The following is a 7,056-nucleotide window of genomic DNA, read 5'->3' as shown; positions in this document are numbered from 1 at the left end:
GCGCTGCACGCTCCATAGTCACCCTGCAGGGGGCCTGGCAGAGGCAGGAGGAGGCCCAGCTCCCACCCTGAGCCACCTGCTACTGAGTGCCCTCCCGTTCCTGGCACCGCACGGCGGCTCGCTGAAGGGGCCCCGGGCTCTGCCTGCGATCGCCAGGAAATGCCAGGCACCGCCGTGCGGGCAGCAACGGTGGCTGCTCGGGGTCCAGGACCGCAGGCCACTCGTCGTGGAAGTGCCAGCACCGTCCAGTGGAAACGTGGGGACAGCTGTCACTTCCAATTTTCCAGGAGCCACATTTAAAAAAAAAAAAAAACAGGTGAAATCCATTTCAGTAATACATTTCATTTACCCCCCAATACAGAAGCAATCAGTCAGGGTGCGGCCCGAGTCGCTGCAGGCCAGCCCACGTGTGGTCTCGGCGGTGGTGGCTCTCAGCCAAAGGAGGGTTCAACTCCTCTGGGACCTGGATAGCACTGGCTAGTGCCACATGTGTGCCACGTGTTTCCAGCAGAACCACCCACGAGCCCCTGTGACTTTTCCAGATGAGGTGCTGATGCGCTAAAGGGGAGCCCCCCAGGCCGCCGCCCTCCTGCGTGAGGCCCACAGGTGGGGCTGAGGGCATGCGAGCCCAGGGCTCCCGTGGCCTCCAGGGGGACACGACCCGGGCCAGGTCACCCCTGCCCAGTGTGATTTCAGAAGCACACAGACCACAATTATATTCATCCCCTTTATTTGCCCTTTCGACTTCCATAACACTCTTGGGAGAAATGATACGGAGTCATACCTGGAGTTGTCTCCTGTGTTTTTGATTTGCCAATTGTTAAGGATTCCTTGAAAACAGAGATTCATGGTCCGGAAGCCGCCGAGCTACAGTGATCGTCAGGGACCAATGGGAGTGAAATTGGACAATTCACCTTTAGGAGCAAAAGGTGCGCGAACTACTTGCGTACCCGTCATTCCGTGTCCACGACTTAGTACTGAGTAGTCAGGGATGCACGTGAAGATTTACCCACGAGTGAGTCTAGTGAAGTATTTGTCATCGCACTGGACGCAACCGTCCAGTAAGACACTCATCCTGTTCTCGCGGCTCCGTGGGAGGGAGGTGAACCAGGCAGAGAAGGTCACTGAGAATATTGGAGGACGTGTGGGAGGTGTAAAAATGTAGTATTATGAATGTACATTAGCCATTCAAAGTCGTGATCTTGGGGTGCTGTTGGAGGCCACGGCACGGTTGGAGTCGCGGATCAAACCAGGCCCTGAGGGCGCCTGGGTGGCTCAGTGGGTTAAGCCGCTGCCTTCGGCTCAGGTCATGATCTCAGGATCCTGGGATCGAGTCCCGCATCGGGCTCTCTGCTCAGCAGGGAGCCTGCTTCCTCCTCTCTCTCTCTCTGCCTGCTTCTCTGCCTACTTGTGATCTCTCTCTGTCAAATAAATAAATAAAATCTTTAAAAAAAAAAAAAAAACCAGGCCCTGAATTGTGTCTCCTTGAAGTCCAGACCCCTTGACGAGGGGTTAAGGACGGGAAAGTTGAGGAACACGGAGAAAGGGTCTGTGCTCTGTGCCGTGCATTCGCCTACGTGACCTCCCACACGCTCTCCCTACAGAAGGAACAATGCAGTCAGGCTCAGGAACTCTTAGCTGGTCCTTGCTGTTCTGTACCTCCCATAACCCACTCCCTGGTTGATTGTCCTGCTAATGGCTTTAGCCGAGACTACCTGGCATCACGGGGTTTGCTCGTAGTTGATGTAAACTGTTACAGAAACTAGCGGTCATCTGACTAGGTACTGCTGTATTCCTCCTCCTAGTGTGCTCTGCCTTATAAATGCTTGTGAGCCGGGGAATAAAATCGGCCTTGTTGGACATCCTCCTCAGTGTCCCTCCTGACCCCGTCTCTTTGTCTCTTAATTTCTTTTCACCACCCTCTTCCCTCACGCTTCCTGGTTGATTTGTCGCGCCGGCAGCGATAGGGCGCCTGGGTGGCTCAGTCTGCTTTAAGCATCTGCCTTCGGCTCAGGTCATGGTCTCAGTGTCCTGGGATTGAGCCTGTTTCCCCCTCGCTCTCTCTGCCTGCCTCTCTGCCTACTTGTGATCTGTCTGTCAAATAATTATAATCTTTAAAAAAAAAATCTTTTTTTCCATCGTCAGAGAGGAAGGGAGGGATGGGGGGGCAAAAGCAGGGGGAGGGGCAGTCAGAGTGACAAGCAGGATCCCCAGTGAGCAAGGAGCCTGAATGTGGGATTCGATCCCAGGACCCTGATACAGGGCTCGATCCCAGGATCCCAGGATCATGACCCGAGCTGAAGGCAGACGCTTAACCAACTGAGCCACCCAGGTGTCCACAAATTGCGATCTTAAAAAAAAAAAAAAAGGTCTAAAGCGGCACCTGGATGGTGCAGTTGGTTAAGGGTCCGACTCTCGGTTTTGGCTCAGGTCATGATCTCAGGGTCGTGAGATTGAGGCCCATGTCCGGCTCTGTGCTCAGCATGGAGTCTGCTTGGGATTCTCTCTCTCCCTCGGCCCCTTCCCCTCACCCTCTCTCTATCTCCCTCTCCCAAATAAATAAATCTTAAAAGAAGAAGAAGAAGAAAGTCTCACGTTAGTCTGTGTCTTGAGCACCCACCACCTTCGCGTAAACGCACACAGACGGGCCGAGAAAGAAGACCCGAACCCTCGTCTGCCCTCGAGATGTGGGACTGTGGTTTCCATTTTCTTCCCTGTGATGTTTGTCGTCTCCCCAAGTGGTCTACGACATGAGTTTGTCTTGCAACCAGAAAACCATGAGTAACCGTTACCGGTCCCCGTGGGGCACAGTGAGAGAGAGAGCGGTCGCCGGAACAGGCAGCGCCCCGGGTCCGCTCGGACGGCGCGGACATCCGGCCACTCCCCTTCCCAGAGCTGCTACTACGGCCGCGGATTCCGTCGCTTTCGCTGTGCTCTTCCTTGGTGAACAGTGAGCCACAACAGGTCCCTCAGGGGTCTGAAATCCACGGCTGTGGGCCCAGATTTGGGTTCTTTTCTGACCTGAAGTTTCAGTAAGGAGAAAGAAGAAACATGTCCCATATGGCCCGGCCAGAAACAACAGGGGACGCTCCAGGCTCTTTCTTTGGGTCAGGAGCCATGAGCAATAGTCCCTCACACGCTAAAGGTGACTTTTTTAAGGTTTTATTTATGTATTTGACAGACAGAGATCACAAGCAGGCGGAGAGGCAGGCAGAGAGAGAGGGGAAGCAGGCTCCCCGCTGAGCAGAGAGCCGGATGCGGGACTCGATTCCAGGACCCTGAGACCACGACCTGAGCCGAAGGCAGACACTTAACAACTGAGCCACCCAGGCGCCCCTAAAGGTGACTTATTACACATTTTTCTGAACTTTCGGGAGAAAACTCTCCAGATGGCCTGGAGCGGTGTCAGGGACAGGCCGGAGGTCATCTCGGGGACCAGCTCATTGGCCCAGCATGGCAAGGTGAGTCTCAAACCCGACCAGCGTGTTTGAGGCGTAAAAGGCAGAACCACACCCACACAGGGAAAGAATCGAGTGGATTCTCTCGTGTTCCTGAAGACTCTGACCCAAAGTGCTCTCTCAAGGTTCAAAAAAGTCGTGGCCCGGGGTGCCTGGGTGGCTCAGTTGGTTGGGCAGCTGCCTTCGGCTCCCTGCTTAGCAGACAGCCTGCTTCTCGTCCACCCTCTGCCCGTCGCTCTGTGTACTTGGGCTCTCTATTTCTCTGTCAGACAAACAAATAAAACTTTTTTAAAAAAATCATTTAAAAAAGTCAAGGCTCTTCCCGCAAGGAAAGCAAAAGAGATAATCCGTCAGAATAAAGGACACCCCGGAACCCAGGCCTGGGCTTCTGCTGTTGCCTCTTTGGGTTTTGTTTCGTTTTTTCCAAGTAAACTCGGCACCAAGTAAACTCCTACGTGTGGGACTCGAACTCATGACCCTGCGATCAAGAGTCCCACGTTCTTCCAACGGAGCCAGCCAGGCCCCCACCCTACTCGCTGCTTCTCAAGAAGGACATTCTGGGGGCACCTGGTGGGTTAGTCTCCTCAGCATCAGACTCCGACTCCGACTCCTCCTCTTCCTCCTCCCCTTCTTCCTCTTCTTGTTCTTTTTTAAGATTTTACTTATTTATCTGAGAGAGAGCGAGCCGGGCGTGGAGCAGAGGGAGAAGAGGGAGGAGAGAGAGAATCCCAAGGAGATTCCTGGCGAAGCCCGGAGCCTGCCACGTGGCTCAACAGCAGGGGTCCAGAGCGTCTGACTCTTGATCTCAGCTCAGGTCTCCATCTCCGGGGCGTGACTTCAAGCCTCATGTCATGGAACTTACTTTAAAAATTTAAATAATAAAAAAAAGAACATTCTGGGGGCACCTGGATGGCTCAGTGGGTTAAACCCCTGCCTTCGGCTCAGGTCATGGTCTCAGGGTCCTGGGATCGAGCCCCGCTTCGGGCTCTCTGCTCAGTGGGGAGCCTGCTTCCTCCTCTCTCTCTCTCTCTCTCTGCCTGCCTCTCGACCTACTTGAGATTAAAATAATATCTTTTTTAAAAAATAAAAAATAGGGGCGCCTGGGTGGCTCAGTGGGTTAAGCCTCTGCCTTCGGCTCAGGTCATGATCTCAGGGTCCTGGGATCGAGTCCCGCATCAGGCTCTCTGATCAGCGGGGAGCCTGCTTACCCCCCTCTCTCTGCCTCTCTGCCTGCTTGTGATCTCTCTGTCAAATAAATAAAATCTTAAAAAATAAATAAATAAAATAAAAAATAAAAAAGAACATTCTGGAACTGAGCAACGTGCAGAAGCCTGTTCTCAGAGGATGGATGGAGCCGCTTGTAGGGAGGATTTCAAGCTCGAGTCTTCATCCCACGGAAGTGGCCGCTTGGAGTCCAGCGGTCATCAGAGACTGAACCTTTCCACCAGCTCGGTTCCCGCAGACCAGGGAATCCTGATAAATCGTGAGGAGAAGACTCCCAGGAACGCTGGCCGGTGCCCCGCCCAGTGTCGTCTCCACATCCAGCTGTCTCCTGGGTCCCCTCAGCTCTGCTGTGAGACACTCTTCTTACGTCTACACTGGAAGAAATGGGAGACACTGAGTCCAAGAGTTGGCCTGACTCCAAGATGCCCATGGCCATGAGGGGCTGGAATCCGCCGGGCCAGGGTGACCCCAGTGTCCAGAGCTCACCCTGCTACATGACCTGCGTTGCCCTATTTTCTGTATTCCCCGAGCCCCGGGATCTGGGCCTGGCTGACTGGGGAGAGACTGTCCGTCTCAGGGCCAACCGACCCTCAGAGACAGCAAACGGGCCTTTGCCATGCCAAGGAAGCAGCCCAGACCCACATTCCACGCCCCTTCTCCTGCCATGGCTCTGCCCGGGGACCAGACAACCAGAGACAGCCCTGGACCCCAGAGCCTGCCAAAGGTATTTAAACCAATCGATGTCCATCCCACTAGCCTTGCCTTGCCTCTCTCCTTGAACCCCAATAAAGTCTCCTGCCTGTGCACCCCCTTTCCAACCCACCTGGTGCTCGCCCACGTGGCCCTGTGTGGTGTGGGCGCGCTGACCTCTTGGAAGCCTCGAGGGGCAGACTATCTTTTCAATGGCAGCATCTCCCAACCTGCTGACCTCACCTGTGAGTAAGGACGAAATCCTACCTTGGACCACCTCTCAGCCAAGAACAAAACCCACCCAGCAGGACAGAGAGCACCTAGTGCAATGACATTTTAGAAAGCACCACGGAGTCTCTCTCATCAAGCAGGGGCGTGCGTCAAGCCACGAGGTGAGCTCTCGGGGGTCCTGCGGTAGCCCAGCACCGGCCGACCACAGCCCCGAAGCGACAACCAGCAGAAGCAGAGGAGGTCCGCAGGGCCCGGGACTGATGCCAGCCCTTTACAAAGGGAGGATTTCACAGCAAACGGTCAGACTTCTCAGACCCTGACCGCTGCGTGTCTGACCTCTTCAAACGGCAGCTACTGCCCGGGGCTGGGCCCGACTGATCTCCGAGAGGAACCAAGATCCCTCCCTGCTGGGACATAAGAGCAGTAAGCGCCAGGAGGTGACCCAGACCGACGGAGACCTTATCTCATGTTGCACTCACAGACTGACGTCGCGTGGGAGTTGTTCGCTTCTACGTCCTGCCCTGCCTAAAGTGCCGTGTGGCCCGTCTCGTGCTGTGCTCTGTGTGACCTGTAAGAAGCCAAGGTCAACATGCGGGGAGATGTCGCTGAGTTTGGAATCCTGACCCTGCCTCATCAGCACGTTGACCTTGAGGAATGGATAAAGCCGGTGTCGGGAAAGACACTGTCGGTGTGCATGCCTTGGTCGTATGCTCGGGACACGGTGGTCTGCGAGGTGCCGTGGTCTGACCATAGAGACAGGGGCATCGAAGAACCGCCTGGCCCACCAGGGAGAAGGATGTTGGCAGTGATTAGCTTAGCTTGGGACAAAAATCCCACAGGCCGGGCTGCTCCAACGACAGATGCTCAATTCTCCCAGTTCCGCGCGCTGGAAGTCGAAGGTTCCCCTTGGACTTGGCCCGATTTGGCCCCAGAGAGAGCTCGCTTCCCAGCGTACAGGTGTCCCCTCCTGCTCACGGCGTGCTCGCGGGCCTGTCCTCAGCTTGCACGCAGGGACCCCGCTCTGCTGCTGCACTTCTAAGGACCCAAACCTCCCAAGTCAGGCGCCGCCCCTTAATGTCCCTCGACCTTCATGACCTCGCAGAGCCCAGCTCCAGAAACCATCACTCTGGCGGGTACGGCTTCAGCATATGATTCTGGGGGTACAACAGACAATATAATAGTGATTATAGCGGTTAAGTCTCTCCTATCCCTTGCAGCTGACCTCAGAGGCAGCGCCCTGGCCCAGAAGAGCCTGGGGACGGTGATGACTTTTCCTGGGGCTGAAGTCCGTATTCACGGTCTGCTGGTAGGACACGACATTGGACACTGGGAAGGCCGCAGAAAATCTGGGACACACGATGTGAGCTGAGCCCAGCCAGCTTGTCCTTCCATGGCTGTCTGCTTCTTCGGGACCGGTGCCAACGCCTGGAACCATTAGGGGGCCAAGCTTGAT

The 7,056-nt window shown here is 55.2% G+C and overlaps 1 long non-coding RNA gene across 2 annotated transcripts in view; it reads right to left on the bottom strand.

Annotated features, from left to right (window-relative positions):
- Positions 1–4,698: 4,698 nt before the first annotated feature.
- The window catches only part of LOC122908263, a 7,175-nt gene continuing 4,817 nt past the window's right edge, over positions 4,699–7,056 (bottom strand). The window contains exons 2-4 of one of the 2 annotated variants that reach the window (XR_006384945.1): positions 6,083–6,171; positions 5,506–5,615; positions 4,699–5,056 (exon numbers count right to left, since the gene is read on the bottom strand). This is a non-coding gene — a long non-coding RNA (uncharacterized LOC122908263). The remainder of the gene's footprint in view (positions 5,057–5,505; positions 5,616–6,082; positions 6,172–7,056) is intronic. The other variant, XR_006384946.1, reaches the window with a different exon arrangement.

The sequence above is a fragment of the Neovison vison genome, chromosome 6 (assembly GCF_020171115.1).
Source record: "Neovison vison isolate M4711 chromosome 6, ASM_NN_V1, whole genome shotgun sequence".
NCBI lineage: Eukaryota > Metazoa > Chordata > Mammalia > Carnivora > Mustelidae > Neogale > Neogale vison.
Note: the sequence above shows the minus strand (reverse complement) of the source record. Positions and strands in the feature narration are given on the sequence as shown.